This window comes from Periplaneta americana, chromosome 16, assembly GCF_040183065.1.
Source record: "Periplaneta americana isolate PAMFEO1 chromosome 16, P.americana_PAMFEO1_priV1, whole genome shotgun sequence".
Classification (NCBI taxonomy): domain Eukaryota; kingdom Metazoa; phylum Arthropoda; class Insecta; order Blattodea; family Blattidae; genus Periplaneta; species Periplaneta americana.
In genome coordinates this window covers 138,763,288-138,790,062 of record NC_091132.1, presented here as the reverse complement: position 1 = coordinate 138,790,062, position 26,775 = coordinate 138,763,288, and positions in this window count along the sequence as shown.

Genomic DNA, 26,775 nt, shown 5'->3' with positions numbered 1-26,775 from the left:
ACTAACATCTGTCCATTCTTATTATTATTATTATCATCATTAATTTCTCTAAATAGATTTACAAAACCTCTAATGGCAATTACATTAATATTCTCATTATAGAAATAGAAATATATATATTCTCCCTGTAACATAGTCCTAGTAAGCTTATATTAAATTAATTTTCATCATTTTACTAGCTATCTCAAATATTAAATTAATTATAATTCATTGAATTAAATTAGCTCATAAATTAAGTTACTACTTTACCTTATAGATTTATCTAAATTTAAATAAATATGTAGTGAAGAATATTGCTGGAGAACCTTTTAAGTGTAGTGTAAATATTTGTAAATTAAATTTATGTATTGTATTGATTAAGGCTTGTTGAGTGGAAGAGAAGGCCTTATGGCCTTAACTCTTCCAGCGAAAATAAAACATTATTATTATTATTATTATTATTATTATTATTATTATTATTATTATTATTATTATTATTATCATCCTTGAATCAAGCTGTACAGAGAATGGCTACCGGAAGTGATTTCAGTGGCTTCCTGAATCAATAGCTAGAGTGCAGCACTCAGTAGTATGTTTTTTGAAATAATAGCTTACCACCATTACCCACTGACCGTCATTCCCCCATTCTCCCCTACTAACCGCTATTCTATTTGAAAATAAATTATTTCCTTACTGAACATTACTTGACTTAACATCATAATTACTGTATACCTGCTCGTGCATACTTATTTCCATTTCTTATCACCCCCGCACTTCCATTCGCAAAGGTCAAGATTCTGAATTGTTTACAGCAATATCCTTCACGTTCATACACTGATAGAGTAATAACAATAACCTTAAATCCATAAAGTAATTTATTCGACAATTGTTTCTAGATATTTCACAAGTCGCTATGGTTTCTGACTCAGTTCCCAAGTTAACTGCGTATAGTTTTCCTCAGCTAGTCCAGATTTACAGTTAATTCAAGGAATCCTATGATTCGTAGACCTTGATTTCGTAATAGTGTCATTAACACCCACTACTGCACGCAATGGGAGTTTTAGATTTGGTATCTTGCAATGAGCAATTGCATACACTACGTACATGTCTTGTATCGTACCTCTGAGGATTTATAAAAATGTCCAATTAGGTTTAGGCTAGTCTTGCCAGCTTGCTGGGCGACTGACGTGTCCATGTCTTCTGTCTTTCTGATCTATTATCTCCCGCTATTTGAATGTTCTATTTTCACTCATTCATGTGGTATGAGTATCTCAGTTATCATTTCTTTATTTGTTCATTCATTTATTGACTAATTTTATTCCTATCTCTTGTATCAAGATTCCTTGCACAGTTTTACGATGCTACATGCTGTTTTTCTTAATGCTTAATCAATGGATGTTTTACTGAGAACAACATTTTAATGAAAGCTATAGATTTCAACACTTAATTATTCTACGTGATCAAGAGATAATTTTAGACTTGCAAGAGTGTGAATTCTAACAGGAAGTTCTTGAATGTATCAAACTAGCTACGATTTTACTATAAAATGTAAAAAAATGATAAAATTTTACAGTTATGACCCATTATAGAAAAATGAAAAATATAGCAATTAAAGAAGTAAATAATTTTAAATAATGTATATAGCATTTAAGATAGTTACATACAAAATCTGTTCGGAATGTATGATGCAATTTTTTTCAGTTTTAAATTAAATTGTAAACAATTTTATTATTAACTAGTTAATATAAATACAGGGTGATTTATGAGGATTTACCTTCCTTTATGGAGCTTATTTCTGAAGACATTTTGAATAAAATATGTCATATAAACATAGTTTCTATTCTTAATATTTTCAGAGTTACACTAATTTAAAATTGTTTGTAAAATACGTTTTTACTTTAGTTTGAAGGTAAAAGAATAATACAAATAGAGAATGAACCATTCAGAAGTATAATTTCTTTAATTGGCAAGGGAAATAGCATATCTTCGAGGGAAATAGCATATCTAACGTTAGTGCGACCGTTAATGGAATACGGAACTACATGTTGGGATCCCTATAGAATATATCAGATAAATTCCTTAGAAAGAATCCAGTATAGGGCAGCTAAATTTGTTAAAGGTAAAAGAGAAGATGGGAACGATACGATAAAAGAACTTAAATGGGAAACTTCGGAAAACAGACGTAGGAAAACTAGAATAACATCATTGTATAGAGCACATCTAGGTCAGAAAGCATGGGTAGACATAACGGCTCGGTTAGAAAAGCCAACGTATTATGGTAGGAACGATCATGATTTTAAAATCAAATGTAGGAAACAGAAAACGGATGTAGGTAAATTTTCATTTTTAAATAGAACTATAAATGATTGGAATGACCTACCTGCAGCGGTCTTTGAGGGCTGTCCTTCCTTAAGGAGATTCAAGAATAACTTAAAAAGTTGTGTATAAAGTGCAAATTAAAATTAAGGTGACATTCAACATTTAATTTTTTAAGGTGACATGTATTTATCTAGCCTGATGAGTTACTTCCTTGGTTTGAATTGTAAATTATTTAAAAATAGCGTGTAAGAGGGCATTAGACTAGAAATGTTTAGTTTAAATGTAGTTCTGTTTATAAGTATGCATAAGGATGTAATTATTTGATTTATTTGAACTGTTGTATCAGTGAAGCGAGGTGAGTCAGTGAAGTTATGGTTTTACAGTGCAGTGAACAGTTCCGATCAGTGATAATTTATATCGTCAATGAAATGTGTTCTATAGTGTCAGTGAAATGTGTTACAGAGTGTCAGTGAAATGTGTGCTAAAGTGTCAGTGAAATGAGTCATAGTGCCACTACAGGGGATGAGATGAGAGTAAAGTGAAAGACTATTGAAACTTTTCCTGTATATAATTATGTAGGTTGTATTGTAAAATCAGATATTTTATTTATGTTTTATTATTATTGTGTTAAATTATATTGTGTATTCTTATTGTATTGTGTATAAAATTGTATATGTATTATAAAATTGTATTGTGTATTGTAAATTTTATTGTGTATTGCTTATCATTTTATTGTGTATTATTTATATTGTATATACCACTGCCACCGGGTGCTTGCCCACTTGCAGAGTAAATAAATACATACAAGTATTATGAAGCTAAAAATATGCTATGAACTCCTTAGTTGCCTCGTACAGACATCTTTTTTCTATTTTTAACTAGAAAATTACATTATTCTTGCGCACTTATCAAAACAATTATTACAAATCACACCACTTCCACCGACTTAATTATTTGCAGTTCAATTTTGCATTGTAATTTAAAGTCTTGGAGAGTTTACAACACATTTTAAAAAATGTCGCCGTCCGCTTGAGTACACTTGGCCGCACGCTTGTGAACGGCACTCGTCGCGCTACGTAACTGCCTACGGCTATCTTTGATTTCCGTAGCGCTTGCGCTGGCTGCAGACTGCACGCTGACCAAGATCACGCGTTCACAGCAATGCATTCCAATAACGAAACATAACTCTGTAAATATTGCCAATAGCACCCATGTTTATATGACTTTTTTGCTCAGAATGTCTTCGGAAATAAGCTCCTTAATGGACGGTAAATCCTCGTGAATCACCCTGTATAAGCTTACAGTTTGTAGCACTTCCCTGAAATAGAGTGACCTTAAAGTGAGAGTAAGTGTCACAACCATAAAGAACAGCCGGTAATATAACTGTTTTTATGCTCGACCATGCCGAAATGTAGTAATTATACGTCTGGTAGCAGTCCTTTAATGCATGTCATTAAAGTACACCTATTCATTAAAGTTCTGGTTTTCGATTATTCTCGGATGTGCAATCCAAAGACAATGAGGGAAACGTCACGGAGGCTGGAAATCCAATACTGTCGCAGAAGGTTATGTTCTGTTACTATAATAATTAGCGTTAATTGTAAATAATATTCAAATAAATTCAATTTGTCATCTCGTTTTTCAATTCTAAATCAATTTCCAGGTTATATCAAAATTAGTTCATGTTATTCTTTACATTACATCAAGATCAATGACGTTATTGTTCCTCGAAAAAAATCAATACTTTCTGCGCACATCTCACAATATACGAGCTATGCACAAGGTCACTTCCGATATTCAGTCAGACACAAATAAAATTAATACTTCTGAATAATTTCAAGTTAGAAATATGGTCGAGCATAAAAAGTCGTATGAAACTTGCCTATAATGGTAATTAAGATGCTCGTATGAAAATTATGAAACTCGCTTGCGCTCGTTTCATAAACAAACATACTCGCGAATTAATTACTACCATTATAGGCTCGTTGCATAATGTACTACATAAATTCTAACTCTGTTTTTAAAGCAGATTGGATGAAACATCTCAACCGAATAATAGCAGGCATTTTTGTATTTATTTTGCGTTTAATTTCCTCTCGAGTATCATTTAGACCTATATTTGTTAGCTGTTTCAAGATATTTGAATTTTTCCAACTTTTCAAATGTTTCAAATCACTTAATAAATTAATAAGAATAACATCTTAAAAATTAATATTCACTAATAATAAAGTACTTTCGGACATTTTAAAGTTTAAAACTTTTTGAGTTAAGTAGATGAGAGTATTTCTTTATTAATTTGTTATAAGTTCTAGGACAGATATTACTACTATGATTGAAAGCAGTGCTCGTATGTGATCTGAAATTTGTGTGATTTTATGTATAAAATTTAATAATACATTCATATAATACTGAGAAAATCATTTTAATGAAAGCAATAGATTTTACTACCAGTGACCCAGTGGTTAGAATGCTATACCCATAATCCTGTGGACCCAGGTTCGGTCCGCGGAGAAACTTACATTTATGACTTGTGTTGGGCAAACTCATGGTCCAGGTAACACAGTGGAGTCATGGTCCAGGTAACACAGTGGAGCTCCGGTTCATGTGTGACAAACAAGATTACGCATCTGTCCCCACACAAAGAAACCAGAAGGGTCAAATCAGGAGATCGGGGAGGCCAAAGTACAGGACTGCCTCTGTCAATCCACTTCCCAGGAAATTGTTCAAGTAGTCACGCACACGATGTGAATTTGTAGAGTAGTTATGAATTTAAGAACTCATACGCCCTCTGCCGGTTTAATAAAGCACTGCACTAGGCCAAGACGTACAACAAAATGTGAATTTGTAGAGTAGTCATGAACTGAAGAAAGCATACGTCCTCTTTCGGTTTAATAAAGCCTCTCAAGAAAATATGATATTATAGAAAACCGTTTGTTTTCGTGTCCCATATAACCTTCCGGAGTTCGTCAGTTTAATTACTTTTCATCCACCAAAATGAAACTGGTAATAGATATGAGGAGAGATTTGAAAAATCAAAATAAGTTTCTTCTGTAACATTCACCGTTTTAGAGGAAATCGTTATATATTATTTTAATGTAGCGAAGTACATATGAAGTTTCCACGCAGATATTCTGCGTCATCGTACGATGAAAGAGTAGTGGAACGGAAAAAAATTCTCTCCGGAACCGGGATTTGAACCCGAATTTTCAGCTCTACGTGCTGATGCTTTATTCACTAAGCCACACCGGAGTCCCATCCCGGTGTCGGATCGAATCGTCTCAGTTTAAGTTCCACCTCTTGGGTTCCCTCTAGTGGCTTGCCCTCTGCACTACGTCACAGATATCTACGAACGTAGGACAATGTCCTCATATGCGCGGAGGTGCACTCGTTATGAGTGACTGATTGGCCGGGATCCGACGGAAATCGTTATGTTTCTATGAAGCATTTGACAACAGCACTAACAAGTGCGACGTGCACTCCTTACCTTCCCCTCTCCCTCCGCTGTACTCAGTCGGTGACGGGCGTAAGTGCCCTGCGTTGCAAGATTTATTTTAACGATTTTCGTAATTATTCAATTTAAATTAATGGTTAGACGGTTTAATTTGCAAAAACAGATTTGGGACATTAATTATTCAGTTTATTTTTACTTATCTGCTTTATCAACCATTTCTCTCGGGCTATTACCGCAATAGAGCGCTGCAAACATTGGACAAAGGCGGTGCTTCATCGAAGGAAAAGTGTAATACAAGTTTTGTTACATTTAACATATGAAGAGTCCACTGCGAGAATGATGGATATCATTTGGAATACATTTTGCAGGAGAAGCAATTGGAAGTTTCAAATGCTTAGCGCTCAAAGCTTAACTGTGATTTTTCGATCATTACTGGACAATGACTATCAGTGTTAATGCCATAACTATCTATGTACATTCTATACGTCTTAAGCTATGCATTGACAGTCTTGGTTCATTTTCGACAAGAAAGTGACATCCATCATTCTTGCAGTGGACTCTTCATATAGAATTACGTTTTAAATGTTGATACATCGGTCCTCTTCCACCCTGTATATGTTATTTAAAATTCTAATATTATTATGAAAAACTACGTAGTTTGCACTACACACGTATTAAGTGTGTAACAGAATCTCGGAAACAGAAAAGACCCGACTTCGTCACGTCTTTTGTAACTTTTCCTCTGTTATGAGCTTGCAATCCTTGTAACTGAATTTACTATACAGGGGTGATTCAAAACTTCTGCGACAAATTCTGAGGGGTGATAGATCTAACAATAAGGAACTCTTTTTGTTAAACAACCTATGTCTTTTGACGCGTCGTTTCGAAGTTACCGTTGAAAATGTTTTTGCGCGGACGTACGTCAATGTGTGTGAATGTGTGCACTCCTGTTTGTTTGTTGACATGTTTGTAAGAGAATAGAAGGGTTGTTGTTGTTGTTTGTTTACGTTTAATGTTCAATACCTTTTCCTTTCAGTTCAGTGTAATCATCAATTGAGAATGGATGTCTACGCGGTCTTCCACCAATGCGCCGGGGACGAAGAGACCCATCGTCTCGAAGGCGCTGATAAAGTCGAGCAAACATTGTGTGGTGAGGGTGATTTCTGTTATGAAACTGTTGTTGGTACATGTGGAGAGCTCTTCTGTTTCCGCGAGCCTCCCCATAACACATTACCATGTCGGCTAACTCGGGAAAAGTGTAGACAACCATTCTCAATTGATGATTAGACTGAACTGAAAGGAAAAGGTATTGACGATTAAATTTAAACAAACAATAACAACCTTTCTCTTATCTTACAAACATCTTAACAAACAAATAGGGGTGCACACATTCGCATACATTGACGTACGCCCTCGCAAAAACATTTTCAACAGTAACTTCTAAACGACAAGTCAAAAGACATAAGTTGTTTAACAAAAAAGGTTCCTTATTGTTAGATCTATCACCCCTCAGAGTTTGTCGCACAGGTTTTTAATCACTCTGTATAGTTTCTCTCTATTAAGTTATTGAATAAATTATTAATATTACAGTTCTAACATCATCGCCCCTAAACAGAGCTCTAAATCAAAAGGAAATGTAGTAAAAAGGAATATACAAATTCAATTTCATTTATTATTCTAAGACGTATTATTAGACTGCGCAGTTTAAACGGAACGTCAATTAAGGAACTGGTTTAGCTTGGCTCTGCGAGGAAGGACCCGGGAGCAATCCTTGCACTTAGGTTTACCTTAATCCATAGCGATTATTGCCCAAGTGGGACTGGTGGACCGGGTTGCTTTCGTGAATCCCACGTTGACAGGCAGGTCATCTTGACTCAGCCTGACAGAGCCATGTCCCATCCCCAGACCAGTAGCATGGATGAATATATAATAGGATGCGAAACTTACCGAGTTTCCCGTAACACATACTAGAGGCGCTGTTGTAGAAAATGATCTTGCTGCCACCTGTTAGATGGAGGGGCGTTATTACATCTAGCAGCGCACCAAGTAGCGAAAAGAGTAATTACTCCATGCATTTAGCAGCGCACCTGGTGAAGAAAATGTTAAACTGTGAAGAGAGTATTCCCTCCCACCCTCATCGATATTCAAAACTAACCCAATTTAAAATAAAACATTTACATTTTTATTCCTCACAGCAGCTTCTACTGAAAATTCTTACCGGAGCCAACAGGAAGATAAAAGATACGATCTATTTTACACTACCCAATTAAAATATAACCAGACACAAACAAAAAAAAATAAAGCAAAAGGTTAGATTATTATTGGGATTGTACAGCGCAATTGAAAAGTCTGCAAGAAGTACTTAGATAGTTCAATTTATTATATTACTATTACTTTACAATACATTCAACAACACTATTTTTACATCGTCCATAGACATCACTTTTTAACATGCACTGCTTATACACACACGTATTATCACTTTATGTTCACTTATTAGCAAGTTTCTGTCTGCCATCTTGGCTCCTCGTCGAGTCCTCGCGCAATATCTCGAATGGATAAATAGAGAACTCTGGGTAATGTACCCAACACGTAGTTCTAATGTTCACCACCTACGACGTTGGGCGCTGATCATCTTATTTCAGCCCCCCACTGCCAGATGGTGCTGACCGCAGTTTCGCATCCTATTATATATTTATCCATGCCAGTAGGGCCTACCTGATAAGCCTGATGTCCCGGAGTTCCTAGCCCTTCCTATATCAGCACCAGAAACCCATATTAGTCTCAAGACTTCACCCCAGCCTATTTTTAACTATTGATAGATGGAAATGAGGAAAGATAGAAAGTGTTGGTGGAATGATGGAGTGAAACGGGAGTGCTCGAGAAAACCTTCTGCAACAGTAGCTTTGCTCTCAAAAATTCCTTTACGACCTGGGCCGCCAGGATATATGTCCAGCATAGATGCAGCTCAAATAGAAAATTACAGTTATTCTGATTATTATCTCATGGACCATTCAGGCGAAACTATTTGTCTATTGTTCCAGAACTGCGCTCTGGCGTGGGTTCGATTCCTGCTTGGACTGATTAACTGGATGGAATTCTTTACGAGGTTCTTCCCCACTACAAGGCGAATATCAGGTAATAATACGACGAACCCCCGACCTCATCTCGCCATATACCATATTCCTATCACCAATTTCACCGACAGCAAATGACCTAGTAGATCAGCGATGACCAAAACTCGAGCTGCAGTGGTAACATGCGACAGACAGTCTATGAAGTAAGGAGACGGATAAAAGCTACTTGGCATGAAAACTACAACCAGTGGTGGTTCCTGTGCTATCATCCCGCGGATAAAAATCTCAAGCTTTGCTGTATCAGTAATGTCACTGCTGTCATCAAAAGCCACTGAATAATATACGATTTTTTTTGCTTCTTTTTTTACCTTTCCTCTTGAATATAATCAGGAATTTTCTGAATTCTTCTGTCGATACTTGGTCGAGAAATTCGTAGTTTTTTAAAATCAAAAACTTTTTATGGACAAGTTATTTAAGCTATTTTAATCATTACTCTTTTGAAAAATTCCGTTTTATTAAAAGGCTTTAGAGCACGAGATATTTCAAACCCCATTAGGTAGCTGACTTTCTTACATTTATTTATCTCATCTTTCTCTTCCTGGCTATGATTTAAGACATGTCAATTCCTGGCGTTTAACAGTTCATTGGGATATAACATTGAATCAGTTTTTCTATAATACTATTATTAAATGAATAACTAATAAATAGTTACCCCCATGTAAAGATTAAGAAGATTAAACTTGAGATAAAACCTAATAATTTTATCCTTCTAGAGAGAAGATCTAAAAATATCAATATTCATGCACGTACAGAAGAAAACACATATTTAGTGGTCAGTAATAATAATAATAATAATAATAATAATAATAATAATAATAATAATAATAATAATAATCATAGTAATAATAATAAATAATAATAATACTACATTATTCAGCGTGACAATGTTTCTAGATACTTCTAATTGAACCGTTGAGCAAAGTAGACATATTACATTTTGTCCGACAGGACAACAAAAAAAGTTCTCCTCATTTCCTCTTTACGAAACCACCTCTTACTGCTTGTAGAGACAGAGTTTGTAGAGCGACATGATACCGCCACTGCTTGCCTTCAATACGTGAATGAAACACACAGCAATGTACAGGAAACTCCTTGTACCCGTTTGAATGTCTGTGATTACACGATGTAATCACGACACCCGCTTTGGTCACCGCTGTATAGATAATACAGCGTAGTTAAATAACAGACTAAAATTGACCTCATTACGTCTTCATGCTAACGTCAGTTTTAAAAGGAGAATAAAATAAAGAATTATCATTGGAAATAACCATTTCGCCTTTCCTTAGAGCCTCTGTAATTGAAAAATTGCAGTAATAATGAATGTCAATTATAGTTATCATGCCATTGCCTCAAAAATCTCTTTGGATTGAAAACATCTATACTAATAATAAATCTGTAGCCAAAATTTTTCTGGTAATTTTCGATTTTCCAAAAATAATTGGGGTTAACATATATAATTAACCATCCTGAAACCGAAAATCGCTTTTTTGAAATTTTTGTTTGTATATCTGTCTGTCTCTCTGGATGTGTGTTACCTTTTCACGCGATAATGGCTGAATCGATTTATACGAAAATTGGAATATAAATTAAGTTCGTTGTAACTTAGATTTTAGGCTATATGGCATTCAAAATACTTTATTTAAAAGGGGGCTTATAAGGGGGCCTGAATTAAATAAATCGAAATATTTCGCTTATTATTGATTATCATGAAAAATATTACATAACAATACAGTATTTCTTTAAAAATAATTTCCTATAAGTGTTATTCTATACAAAATTTTGTTAGGACTGATATTTAATGAGAGAAATGAGTTTTAAAATTACAATAACAACGCCATCTAAGGCGCTGTACTGAAATAAAAACAAATGACTTCGTCTATAAGGGGCCTTGGACAACAACAATCGAAAGCTATTAAACAAAGCCTAAGAGAATGTTTCTGTGTTTGTATGAAGCAATATCGGAAGCTAATTAGTTGTTTAATTATTATTTCACCATTGGAATGTATAGTTTCTCTAGATGGACATAATTCTAAAATGTTATTACAGTAACTTCTGAAACATATAGCTAGTAATATAAAGTATACACATTAAAATTAAATGATATGTCAATCTTCATTAAACTATGGTTACATGTTTAAATTAAGTAACATATTAAACGATTTATCCTTCTATCAAACACGAATGTTCCCTGGATCAAACGTCCTATTTTATTTATGTAATTACTTTATATTTTTTCTAACAGGTGCAGCGGAGCGCACGGGCACGGCTAGTAATTGAATAAAGATTTGTTGATCATAGCACAACTTCACTTTCTTTTAACATAGCGGTGATTTACCAACTGAGAGTTTCTGTATGGATGCATTCCTTCCTCCCTGTCCGGAAGTGACAGTGTGTACGACACATTTTTTAACCATTGTGTTTGGAATTCCACGGAAAGACTACAAATTTAGTTCACAGGTTGAAACGAGCAGCATTTGATTGTGTAGGCACATCCTCTCTAAGCATTGAATGAATGCTCTGTATATAAAACACACAATTGGAATGCAAATCATGCGGCTGCTTTTAGACCTGAATTCTGTAGGTCACTTACCTGTGCATAACAGAAACTTGTCATATGTCGATTGAAAAATATTAATTTATGCCCTCAATTACAATTGGTATTTTATAATTTATCTCTAGGTTTTTGTTTGTTGTTCAGTCAACTGTCCGAAGAAGGTCTGAACCTCACAAGTGATGCCAACAAGGCACCACTTTTGAGGCAACTAGGCCATGGGATAATAGGGTAGGGTGGCCAGTTCCTTTACCCCTCCATTGCATACATCGCCGAGTAGCTACATATCATACTAATCAGATTTGAGATGTGTACAAACAATTATTGTTCTTCCTCTGTCACATATCGTCAAGTGAGATGTACTGCCTGATAAGTAATAGATGTAGGGGAGACTCGTCTAATTTGGCAATACTTTATATTTTGACACAGTTTGCAGTTACATATTCTGAAATTAAATATTCCTCCATTATGGAATGTGTTTAAATATTAAATTCCAATAAACCTCTGGAAGAAAATTCTACAAATCTAAATTACTTTAAACATGACACACTAATAAATAACAAGTTACATGTTTCCAGATTTGGTACTTCATCAGGATAATTTGTATGTATGTATGTATTTATTCACACTGCAATGGGTATATACCCGGTGGCAGTGGTAACTAATTACACTCAATAATGACAATAATAAACTTATTAATTAAAAATACAATTAATAATAATACTAATAATTAATACTAACAATAATGAATAATAATAACGAATAATAATAATAATAATAATAATAATAATAATAATAATAATAATAATAATAATAATAATAATAGGGAATATCCTAAATTAAATGAAGCACGATCACTTAAAATAACATTTAAAATAATTCTAATTTGCATCTTAAATCTAAGTTCGAACTAAAACCCACGAGTATGATATGTTCATATCTGCACAAGTACCTTTCCACATTACACTCATTCGCTGTCAACTCCTCACTGCACTGGAACTACGACACATTTCACTGAGTCTATCCTGATTTCACTAACACTTCAAAAACATTTCACTGTTCAAATACTTTGCACTGCCACTATAAACTATAAAGCTTCCCTGACAGGAACACGTTTCACTTACACAGCACACTTCACTGACACGACATACTTCTTCACTGATACAACACACTTCACTGACACAACATAATTCTTCACTGATACAACACTTCAATAACAACATATCATTTACACCCTTTAAATACTGTGTATAATTACCGTCTATTAGTAAGGTCCTTAAGCCTATTTTTAAATACATTTTTGGTTGTTGGTAAAGCCTTTGGTAATTCTGCAGGTAAAGCATTCCAGTCCCTGATAGTACGAATGAGAAAAAAAAACTTTCCAGTGTCCGTCCTCTGCCTTCTTTCCCTCAATTTATATGAGTGGTCGTTCCTTGAAGAGTAATTTGGCGGCTGCAACCTATTTTTTATTTCTCTCCAGGCAGGCTCACCTCTGTATGTTTTGAACAGTGCGCATAATCGAATTCGCGTTCTCCTGTCCGTGAGTGTGTCCCATTTTAATGGTGAATTTTTCCGACAACACTTAAGAGCCCGTTTTTTAATATTTTCCAGTGTCTTAATATGTTCTAATCTGTAAGGATCCCAACATGCAGCACCATATTCCATTACTGGACGTACTAGTGATTTTATGCAATTCTTTGGATTTATCAGAACCTTTTCTTAGTACCCTCATCACAAAGTTTAACGCTCTCCATGCTTTTCCCGCTGTGTCTGTAACGTGTTCCCCCCAGCCGAGATCGCTGCTAAATGTTATTCCGAGCTATTTACATTTGTTAACTTCCGGAATGGTTTCACCCCCTAACGTATACGATGCGACTACTTTATTTCTTTTCCTTGTAAAGCTGATGGCTTTGCTCTTTAGAGAATTTATTTTCATTTTGTTGGCTATTGCCCAATCGTTTATTCTATTGAGGTCATTCTGGAGAAGAGTAGTATCTTCATGGCTTTTTATTTCCCTGTATACCATACAATCCTCCGCGAATAAGCGAACCCTAGACAAGATATTAACTGGCAGATCATTTACAAAAGCCAAGAATAGAAGAGGCCCCAAGACACTCCCCTGCGGGACCCCGGAAGTAATTGCAATTGGGTTCGATAATTCCTCCCCTACCCGTACTCTCTGAGTGCGACAAGTTAAAAATTCCTTGATCCACTGGAGCACTCTGAAGTCAATCCCCGTTGATTGTAGTTTAACCAACAATATATCGTGTGGGACTACATCGAATGCGCGTGAAAAGTCAATAATCATTGCATCTACTTGGCTATTGGAATCTATTCCGTCTTCTAAATCCTGACATACAGTTACTAATTGACTCTCACATGAATAGCCCCCTCGAAATCCATGCTGACAGTTATGTAACCAATTTGAGTCATCCCAATGCTGCCTTAGATAAGCTGAAATCAAGTGTTCCATCTGTTTGCAAACCACAGAGGTGAGGCTGACCGGTCTGTAATTTTTTGTATCTGAGCGAGACCCTGACTTATAAATTGGCACCACTATTGAATCTTTCCAATCTCGCGGGACAGTACCATTGTTAATTGATATTTCAAATATACGCACTAGATAGGGAATTATGGCTTCCCCTCCCAATTTTAGTACGTCTCCGGCGATACCATCAGGTCCTACTGATTTATGAGTTTTCAATTTAGAGATCCTTCTCCTTATGTCCCTAGGCTTGATAGAAAACTGACCCGTATTTTCCACAGAAGCTAAGTGTGGTACTATTGTCCTCATCCCAAAAACAGTGGCATAATAGGAATTTAATTTTTCTGCTTTTTCGCTGTCCTCTACGATTAATTGATTGCGGTCAATTTGGCAATAGTACAGGGGTAATTTGGCAATACGATTAAAAAATAAATTTTTCAAAATAAAACGGTGGTACAAGGTTTATAAGACTTAATTTACTGGGTCAAGAAATCACTAAATACCATAAACACAAAACAAAAGCAAGAAAAAAATTGAATGGATTTTTCCGACCACTCTTATTAATTATATTAAAGGGTTGTCTTCTAATGTCTGTTGCCGATAGCCCAAACCCAAGTTCTTGCATTTTGATTACATATGTCACCAGTTTTTGCTCCTCCTCAACGGTTAGAGCTAGGGTCTTCCTTTCTTGGGAAAGACAACGTCATCGGGTCCTGAGGACGCATACAGAAACCTCTTCAAGTTGTTAAAGGGCACATTGTACTTCTTAAAAGCTCTATAAGTCGACCATCTAACCTTCAAAACACTCCCAACCGCAGCCCGCATATCGATCATTTTTGGAATATTTTTCAGAATAATGTCCTCGTTTCCTTGGCATATCTGCAACACACCACACACAGTGCTGCATTGAAGACTGTAAAAATCCCTCATACGTCCCTACTCTTAAATTTTACCATCGAGTACACATTCTTGTTCTAAGAGAGCAGCAATATATCACTATAAAGAAAAATGGCTAATTCACACCACTCTGTAGAAGACGTTTTTTGCTAAGAAGAACATAAAACGAGCTAAGGCATGATGAGTAATTAACAGAAAATATTAATTATATAAATGGCTTACCTTATAATATGGAATCTCAGATTTTTATATGTAATGCACAAATAAACATAGGTAATGAACAACACTTTTCTTCCGTCTTTGTATACACACGTCCACACAACCACCACGTTCACAGGAGTATTCAACACTTCTTTCTATTAGTAACAATATTTGCCACTATAATGCGCGGATTCGAATGCACCGAAAACTAAAAGTACAGTCAGATGTTGCACTCAGATCGTGTCATTGTACTTCATAAAACTGTGGAGGAAATTTGGCAATAGAAGAAATACAAGAATATTGCGAAATTTCCCATATTGACAAATTTTCCGAGTTTCCCCTACATATCAGCCAGAACCTCAATCAGAGGTATCTCTAGGTTTATAGAATAGTTTTTATGTGAATTATTTTGTTACAGAAAACACTTAACGTTGTGTGAAAACCACAGTGCTGGACTCAAATTTCTCTTAGGGCATGCATGATTATTCGGTATCAATTTAACACCCTGTGTTATCATACCGATCGATGCCATGTCATACAAGTCTCAACGTATGTTCATCTAATTTTATGTTAAAATGTTAGGATATATGTTTAGATCAAGACACTCCTAAGGTTTTAAAATGCGTAGAGTAGTACACTGGCTTTCAAAGACCTACAATTTTCTTATTAACTAATAATGTACTTACTTACTGGCTTTTAAGGAACCCGGAGGTTCATTGCCGCCCTCACATAAGCCCGCCATCGGTCCCTATCCTGAGCAAGATTAATCCAGTCTCTATCATCATATCCCACCTCCCTCAAATCCATTTTAATATTATCTTCCCATCTACGTCTCGGCCTCCCCAAAGGTATTTTTCCCTCCGGCATCCCAACTAACATTCTATATACATTTCTGGATTCGCCCATACGTGCTACATACCCTGCCCATCTCAAACGTCTGGATTTAATGTTCCTAATTATGTCAGGTGAAGAATACAATGCGTGCAGTTCTGTGTTTTGTAACTTCCTCCATTCCAGTGGCGGCTCTACAATAAGAACTGCAGAGCTGCAGAACCGCCATTTATATGGACCTGAAAAAAATTAAAAATATAAAACGTGCTTTTATGTAATCTAGTTCATTGTTTCACTTATTTTTCCAATTCATTCTCCTTCGATTCGAGATTTTACTGTCTGTAGGAGCCTTGAACTGCTCGAGAATTTTAGCTGTAGTGTACTTTTCGGATCTGTGATCGGCAGTTCCTGAAGCTCAACGTAGGGTAGTCGGCAGCAGAAAACTGGTTTTCTTCACCCTCCCAAAAAGCTACATTAGAGCTGCAACCGAAGCAACTCTCTCCGAATATACAAAAGAACCGCCAACACCCTCTTCTCTTTATGACCTGCGTTAGAACACACAGGCTTCTGGACTACTGTATATCATTACAGTTCCAGTGTGTTATAGTACTGTGGGTGGTGTGATGTGATTAGTCAGTGTGTCTAAGAAAATGTTTTATATTAAAAATGAATGAAATGAAAACCTAATCGATCAACTCTTTTCGAAGTTAAAAGAGAAATTGCATGTTAACTTAAGAAATTAGGACGTCCTACACAAAATTTAAATATTGAAATTTCTAGGAAAAGTTGAGGAAATTATGTAGCCTAATAGTCATTTTAATACCGAAATGTGTAATGGAAACAATTGGTTTTTTGCTGCGCTCATGAAAACGCTTTCTCCCCCACCCGTCTATTCTGTTTAGAGAAAATACATGGACAAACACCGGAGTGAAGGATTTAGTTACTTTGACTCTAAAAACTAGAAGAGCTTGTGGGCCACATCTCCACTACGTGACTAGTTGTACCAGGTGGAAGAGGTGTAGCGCATGGATGGTTGGAGTAGAATTTCGGGTGCACAGTCATCTTCGAGAAGGGGCTGTAATTACACGTGTTATCCGATTTAGATGCAATAAACAGCATGCGTTTGCTAAATACACTATTTTTCACGCAGAACTACCAATCTTTGGAACCGCGGGCCGCTACTGCTCCATTCTCTTGTAACTTCATCCCTCTTAGCTCCAGATATTTTCCTAAGCACCTTATTCTCAAACACCCTTAACCTATGTTCCTCTCTCAAAGTGAGAGTCCAAGCTCAGAACCATAAAGAACAACCGGTAATTTAACTGTTTAATAAATTCTAACTTTCAGATTTTTTGACAGTAGACTGGATTCGTTATCAGATGATACACTATATGGTTCGTATGCAGAGATTAAGAAGAAGGCAGAACATAGAAAAGATTGAAGAATGTTGGGTTTACAGTGAAATACCTGACCTTAGACAGACAACTATGAATAATAATAATAATAATAATAATAATAATTATTATTATTATTATTATTATTATTATTATTATTATTATTATTATTATTATTATTATTATTATTAGACGCTCTAGCAAACCGGTCTGGAAAGAATGGCATAAAAATTAATGTTTCCAAAACTAATGCCATAACCAGAGAACAAATTTTTAAGTAAATAAATATTTTCCTGCTTGTAAATAAATGACTGTAACTAATATTAAAATTAGGAATAGGTCATAAATTTATATATGAAATTCTCTTCCACAAAGAAACATATTTTTACAAATTTTTAATATAAATATAGGCCTACATAAATTAAAGTAAACATAATGTGAAGGTATTTTGTAATGTGTGATTGTAGAAATCTTCTGTCTATTGCACCACAGTCGTGAGCGTGATCTTGACTGCACTTGGCTACTTTATTGTGTAGGGACTGTGAATCCCCTGTTGCATCATGCGCTACGCATACGGAATTTTTTTCAGTCACTTGTGTTGTCTTTATTAATTGAGACAATATCTGTGGAAAGTAAGTGTGATATCGAAAATCAGGTCAAATGTTATTTCTCGTTATCATGAATATGTTGCTGAGTTTAAAGCAGTAGTCGTCAGCACTCGCTGAAATGTGCAACGGGTACGCGGTGCCGTCCCATGTTCACCATCGTGCAACAGGGAGAGATAGAGAGCATACCTGCTAGCAGCTACGCAGTGCACTATGGTGCGCTGTGTTCTCAGCGGGTAAGACATGCTAGTAGTGCTGTTCATCGGAGTGACTACTACCGCGGAGGAATCGGAGATTACGAATAAAGCTCTCCACTGGTGATCTCCGGTACTATCGTAGGTGGAACAGGAAACATACGGAGGGATGCGGTGGTTCGGAGCGAAGCGAAGGTGGAGGACGTAGAGCTGAAGGACGACCGACGCGTACGGAACGAGGGTAGTTGTGAGTGGAATAAAATGGCACCAAATCGTATATCCGTCGCATGGAAATTCTTTAATTTAGTTGGAGATAATAATAAAGTCGCACGCTGTTAACTTTATCGGCGAATTTACTCTAAGGTTGGTGGTACTTCGAATTTGTTAGACCATTTGAAGCGATCGCACAATCGCGAACTTGAAGAAACTAAGTAATAAATTTAACTATTAAAAAGCGCGTTTACTTTGATTTATATATAAAAGTTCTAATAAATAATTTCGTGGCTTTGTGTGCAGACAGAGTAACATTGTGAATGAAAAACTGAAAAGCAGAAGAATTTCAGCAAAAAAGGACCCTCTAAGATTGATCCAGCATATTGTTACGAGATGAAACTCCAAACTTCAGTGATGAGCCGCTTACTTGAAATAAAATACGAGTAAGAGTTGGTGATTGTGTTGCCAGAAAAGCCAAACGCTCCTAGGACGCTAACAGGTCCGTATTTGGAATTCTCTATGGCGTGGATCAGGTTAGATAGATTCTCTGAGTAGGTCTAAATTTTAAAATGTAGGTATGTACCTAAGTGTTTAGGCTAACATTAAGAGCCGCGGTTGTGGTACTCGAACTTGCTGTCAAAAATAAATTATTACCATTCAGATACACATTGACGGTTAATTAGTGATATCGTCTTCGTAGTTTTAAAATTGCGCAAAACATTTGATACGATTGTTCCAAAGGTCCACAGTCTAGAAAAAAAGTCTTGAAATTTCTATAAAACGCAACTTTCGAGGCAATAAAAATCATAGGCCTACATAATTATGGAATATTTAAAAGGCAACTTGAGTTATCACATGAAAATATTGAGTGTCATTCTGAAACTAAAGAAACGTGTGGTAATAATATAATTACAATTATCCTTAAGTTGATATCCGCTTATATTTTTTATTACAGAGAAAGAGTGACGCGTTTTAGCAGAGACAGTTCAAATACTGACACCCTTTAACACAATGATCACAATCCTGTCTGGTGAAGAATCTTAATAAATTATTTTGGACAGTAAACTTTAACCCATTGATACCACACGTTTCTTTTGTTCCATTCTAAAACTCCCTTAATATATTTTAAGTTAAAGTAAACCGATTAGAATAATAATTGACAAAAACTGTTTGTGAATAAAAGAGTGTTTCCAGGAAAATCATAAATGTTTACATTAGCTACTGAAAAGCTTTACTTCTGCGTTAGTTTTCAGTTAATTTTAATGTTATTAATTTGATCAATGACATAAAACTAATACACCTTTCCACATATGCTATGAATTTCAAAACTAGAAAAAAAATCTGTCAGCTAACATAGTACTTCAGGCAAAACAAGAAAAAAAGAAGAGCCGAAGAAAGAGAGAGAGAGAGGTAAATAAAAAAAGAGAAAATAAACAACAAAAAAATACACACTTATTCTAAAAGATAAGCGGACGTCAGCGGACTCCAATCACTACCTGATCCGATTGAAGGAATGCTCAGCGGAAAATGTATGTCTGCGCCACAGCACATATACAACCTGCGCGACATCAATCTGAGGTAACCGGAGGTCTCCGATTGAAAGCGCACAAACAACCGCTCCGGAGAAAAACCTATCATAAGCAGCACTAGATGCTAGCCCCAGCGTGCTCTGTGCTGACGATCCCTGGTTTAAAGGAATATTTACATGTAACGGCAAAATTCTATACTGTAAAAAATGTGAGAAGTATGTAAAAGCAGACCAGCTAACTCAAGTCACTCAGCAAAGAAGGTCAAGACTCAAATGAAATAGAGAATTTAGGTGTCAGTGACTAAAATATGCTATTTTATTGTGACGTAAGAGGTCCTTCTCTAGGTATAATGCAGTGAGTTGATAATAGACATTAATTTGCGATGAAAAACTTGGAAGAAGTACTATTCATTGTCCAGCGCAACAACGAAGTATTTTCATCCATCAATGTCTCGCCATAATTGACGAGTAATAGTGTTTACCTTACATACAATATTAGTTTGATTACGTAATACCGAACCAAACTAAGGTAAGTGTCCCTAAGTTCGCCACCATAAGCAAATTTATTTTCAATTGATGAAGTCTTATTTCGAAAGTATAAAAAATTGCGTTGCAATATTCATATTAAAGAACATCTTAAATAATAATTTCGTATAGAATAATGTACTCCTCCTCGTACAAAAACAAAAAATATAAGGGGGGTTGCAATCGGCAAAGTTAGAACGAATGCGTTCTCTAAGTTCGTCACTGTGTACCTGTTGTAAATTCAAATAATATTTTAATTTCACCAGAGTACAAATGTAATATATTTTAATACATAAAAAATGGACATAGTAGGAATTGAACAAAGTTTTATCAATAATAAATTATCACAGGATTAACAATTTTAAAATATCTAAAATATCATTCATTTAAACCTAAAATTAAAATGTAATTAATTATTTAAACCGCCAACTGTTTAAAACGATCTCAGAGCAGCAACGAATGGTCCTAAGTTGACCGTGGAAGAAGCTGCAGTGACTAACTTAAGAACAGTTCCAAAATTTAATATCAATTTCATAAAGTACGACATCACAATAGTAAATGTAATTATAAAAATACATTCAAATAGTACACAAAATAAGCTTTAAAATAATATATTATTATCTGTAAATGCATTACTTATTCCGTTGGATGAAACGGACACTTACGGAGCAAATTTTATACCGGCAACCTCAGTTAACACAATATGGCGATCATCTCATAGCTAGAGATTCTGGTAATGCACCTTGCGTATTCAACGAAGTTCTAATGCATCACGCATCAAGTTACTGCTGCCAACGTTTGGCCAAATATCGTATCTTCACGAAATTGACGAATGGCGAACTTAAGAGTACCTACCTTCTTTTTAAATTTTGGATAAATAATTTTATTTTAATTACGTAAAACATGAATATTTTTAAGTTTTTAGTACCTAAAAATCCGTCATCTAGTGTGAGGAAAGCTGATTCTCTTAAAATCAACTATAAATGATATCGAAATGAATTTAAGAGAACATATTGTGTACAGATTTTCTATCCATCCATCCATTCACCCACCCACCCACCCATCCATCCATCCATCCATCTGCTCTATTTTTCTGTTCTGTCAATCTGTCTATATTTGTTTATCTATATCTATCTGTCTGCCTGTTCATTTGTCCGTCCCTACCTCCGTCCGTCTATAAGTCAGTCTGTCTATCTGTATGTTCTTCTATCCCTTTATTCGTCCATTCCCCCGCATGTCTGCCCGCCTATGTAGTTAGCTTTCTGCCTCTGATATAGATAGACATAGGGTAAAGCTGCCTAATTCCGTGATACCCCTAATCCCGTGATAAAATTTCAATTGACTCACATGGAGTTGTGGTCTCTGACTTTTAAGTTTTTGAAATACCTAACAGATGCCAGGAGATGTCTTCTTTTCAACTCTATTGACTATCCGCCTTTTGAATAGAAGCAATCGACTGTAGAAGCTTTTGTTCAGTGAAAGGTGGTTGACCAGTAAGTTTTCCTCTCTCTTGTGACCGTTCCTGAAGAAACATTTTATATTTTAGGTAAGAATTAATATAGCATTATAAAAATGATATGATACTGCAGATTATAGTCAGTTGAATGAATGCGTATGATTATTTAAACATTGTGAGACAATAACAATGCTACATTTCCCATTTCCGGATTTATTTTCATATTTCTCCTTCCTGGCTCACTCGACCAGTGATGCCAACGCTAAATTGTGAAAATTAATGTCTATGAAAGAAAATAGTTCGTGGAATTAATAATAAAATGAGTTATAGAAAACATAAATTATAATTATAATAAAATAATAGGGCATATATTTAACTTAATTACTGCTGTCGTTAGGAATATAAATAATGAGAAATAATTGTGTTATAATTAAATTTATTCAAATTTAATTTTGTATTGAATTTAACTTTCAGTTTATTTTGCTTATAATATATTAATATGTAATATATTACTGTAGTTACACAAGTGTTTTCTATGAAATTTGTCACTTAGGCCCTTTTTCTATGTTGTAATTTCTTGCTTAATCTATATTAAAACAATATACCATGATTTTAAAGTGTTTTTTCCAAATACACGTTTGTTTTCTAAGCAGTTAATAAGGATTATTTTAATATCACGGAATTAGGATATCACTCACGGAATTAGGAAACCACTATCACGGAATTTGGATCCCTGTCACGGATTTAGGAACCACTGTATAACAATGAAGAATCATATATTATATATCAAACTTGAGAAACTGTTAACACAATGTTGTAAACACTGTAGCTAAAGGTCCAAGTAACATCCTTTAGGTGTTATTTGACAATTTTTAGTACAATTTTGGCATAAATATAGACTTTATTAAATATGTCACGAAATTAGGAAACCTTACTCTACATAGACGTAGGCCTATATAGATAGAGAGGTATAGTTGGATAGCTATACTCAGATTTAGATTGATACAGATAAATATAGACAGAAATATATATATGAGACTTCTGCTACATTGCTAGCAGAATTACTGTATTGAATTTAGCTGATCATTGAGTACACCACAGTACTTTTGTGAAGTGAAAAGACAATGTAAGATAGAGTACAGATATCCTGTCCCGAACGGTTGGAAAATAATGTTTAATTCTGCTTTCTGGAATTGAACCCGAATCCATGGATTCATAACTAGAAATACTACACTTTAAGAACTTGTAGGTAGTGGTCTTAAATTTAGTTGAAAATCTTTTGATAATTTAATAAATTATTTGTCATGAATCGAATGATTACAATTTTACTGCAGTTACAAGAACTTGTTTTCGCTAATTGAATTTTGTTTGGGTCGGCTTGGATTGTGGTGCGTTGTATACGTGTGATTGTTGTCACCCTGGCAGCCCAGTTAGCTAATATTTGGATCTACGAGTCAATCACGCACGACTGCGCCCACGAAATTGTTTAAACGCTCTCTCTTGTGCCCTCTTGCAGTGCACCCACAGCTAACATTACGCCTGTGGTCCGGCAACCTACACAGCACCCCTGTTTATTTGTACCTCTCAATGTCAGGCGTAGAGGGAACTAGTACACAGGAAAAGGGGAGTTCGATTAATTAACTGAAAATGTAATTATTCTAAAGTATAGAAATGAATGTAAGGATAAACAGTGTCAGTAATGAAAAGCCCTACAAATTAATTAGAAAGATTTGTTCTGAGGCTCTCAAAACACATTATATCTGTCTCAACCGTGAAGTAAGCCTGTATAGTTTATTTCTATACCGGAATCTCGCTGTTACGATAATTCATTGCAATAGATTTCAAAAAGGCGTATGACTCGGTTAAGAGAGAAGTTTTATATAATATTCTTATTGAATTTGGTATTCCCAAGAAACTAGTTCGATTAATTAAAATGTATCTTAGTGAAACTTACAGCAGAGTCCGTATAGGCCAGATTTTATCTGATACTTTTCCAATTCACTGCGGCCTAAACCAGGAAGATGCACTATCACCTTTACTTTTTAACTTCGCTCTAGAATATGCCATTAGGAAAGTTCAGGATAACAGACAGGGTTTGGAATTGAACGGGTAACATCAGCTTCTTGTCTATGCGGATGACGTGAATATATTAGGATAAAATCCAAAAACGATTAGGAAAAACGCGGAAATTCTACTTGAAGCAAGTAAAGCGACAAGGTTGCAAGTAAATTCCGAAAAGGCAAAGTATATGATTACGTCTCGTGACCAGAATATTGTACAACATGGAACTATAAAAATTGGAGACTTATCCTTCGAAAAGGTGGAAAAATTCAAATACCTTGGAGCAACAGTAAGAAATATAAATGACACTCGAGAGGCAATTAAACGCAGAATAAATATGGGAAATGCGGTTATTATTCGGTTGAGAAGATTTTGTCATCTAGTCTGCTGTCAAAAAATCTGTAAGTTAGAATTTATAAAACAGTTATATTACCAGTTGTTCTGTATGGTTGTGAAACTTGGACTCTCACTTTGAGAGAGGAACAGAGATTAAGGGTGTTTGAGAATAAGGTTCTTAGGAAAATATTTGGGGCTAAGACGGATGAAGTTACAGGAGAATGGAGAAAGTTACACAACGCAGAGCTGCACGCATTGTATACTTCACCCGACATAATTAGGAACATAAAATCCAGACGTTTGAGAAGGGCAGGGCATGTAGCACGTATGGGCGAATCCAGAAGTGCATATAGAGTGTTAGTTGGAAGGCCTTAGGGAAAGAGACCTTTGGGGAGGCCGAGACTTAGATGGGAAGATAATATTAAAATGGATTTGAGGGAGGTGGGATATGATGGTAGAGACTGGATTAATCTTGCTCAGGATAGGGACAAATGGCGGGCTTATGTGAGGGCGGCAATTAACATCCGGGTTCCTTAAAAGCCAGTAAGTAATAAAGAAAATTATTCAGAATTGGTGGAGTTTGGAATTTTTCCATTCCTGGTAATGAAATTTGTTTCAATCTTGGCCTTCAGATGAACAAGGAAGGAGTGAGAAGGGCTCTTGCTCGTTAGGGTCGTTATAAATAGCTAAATGCACTTGACTGACCCATTCATTTCCCCTTTTTAGGATTTGGGCCAAAGGTCTGTCCCATTTTATCGATCCTTCTCTTCCTTGGCCTTCTTACTGCTCTATACCAAAAGTTTTGAATGATGCTGTAACAAACCTTCTTCTTAAGAGGGGATATGATGATAGAGACTGGATTAATCTTGCTCAGGATAGGGACCAATGGCGGGCTTATGTGAGGGCGGCAATGAACCTCCGGGTTCCTTAAAAGCCAGTAAGTAAGAGGGGATAGTAATAATTGCAAAAAATTATTAAAGCAATGTAGTCTAATAAGCTTTCAAGTAAATGAACCGAGTAGTATATTTTATAAAAAAGCCGCCCTAAATAAGGGTTCGAATAGAACGGCCTACTAATCAATTCATAAAGAATAATCATGAAAACCAATTGTGTGACAATTTGAAAGGAAAACATAGGAAATCATTTACAATAAAAGTTTGTGGGGTACAAATGATTACTAATTATAGCTAAGGATGGTTTTAACACATGAGATCCTATGGCATCAATCGTTGCATCAGAAATTTTAAATTGTTCAAATTTATTTAAAGTTCCTCGTGGGATCGTGCCACGGGCACCGAACATGAGCCAAAAAACTGTCCAATGTGTGATATGGTATTGTGCTCCAAGATGCTGACAACAAGGCTCATAGATGACTTGTTTTTCACGACACACCTCTTGTGGCTGTTGCTCGTGCATCTCGAAACGGATTGTGGGATCAAGAATGACACCCTTATCCTTCTGCCGATCAATTAGGATGATATCAGCACGTCTAGTAGAGCCATCAAAAGAGACGCAACCAACCTCCTCATAAACCTCATAGGAAGCATTCTGGCGGATTGAAGATGCAATGATGTTCTTTTATTTATATATTTAAATTAATCCACATTTATCTTATCCGTTTCTGATGATGTTTTATTTTAAAATCAATTCAGAATTCGCAGAAGTTCATCCATAGATATCAAATCAAAACACGGTCCGCTGTTTTGTCTTCTCTAAAGTTATTTGTAATACATTTTCCATATTTCCACATTTCCGCACGTATTGTATTTTAATTTACTTTCTCTTTCTCATTTCTGTGTAGTAATTTCTGATTATTAAATGTCTTTTTCCGGTATCATGGACATCTGTTCTAATTCTGTTAACATATCTATCTCAGTTTCATAATTTTGATGTCCTTATTTTATTTTGTTTTCCTTTGCACTATAGTACATCATCTTATATATTCCATTCTTATCTTCGTCTGTATTTCTATTTAAATATTTATATATATTTAAAGTTTCTAGCGATATCCGAGTTCCACATTTTAAATCTATTATTTCTGAATGATTTTTACGTTTACCTAAGGACCTGCTCAAGACAATTTTTTAATAATATTTTCCTACTATTTATTGTACTCGTATTCTTACTCATTTCTGTCTCCCTGTTATGTTAGTCTATTCTTTGGTAGTAAAGAGTTCTAATATTTTCTTCGTTTAATAAACTCACTTTGAATATAAAATTTGTAGGGTAAGACTTCATTTTATGTAATATACATATTAATTTAGTTTATTAAGAGAAAAAAGCTGGAAGATAATGAAATGAGATTCCTTAGAAGAACTGGAGAATACGAGTATACTAGACGGAATAAGAAAAAGAAATGCAGATATGCAGGAAGGAATACAAATTTCACTCCTTCTGGTTCACATAGATGATTAAAGGAACAGATGAAAAAACACTTGCTACAAATAGACACCTCATGAATTTCATGATAAATTTTGAATTACCAGGCCAAGGGAAAGTGATCGTTGGCAAGATCTACAAAAACTGTGGCTTGAGACCGAAACAAGCCAGTACAGGTATAATACACAGACTAATAGGTGTAGTTTTCTTCTGTATTAAATCATAATCAACAA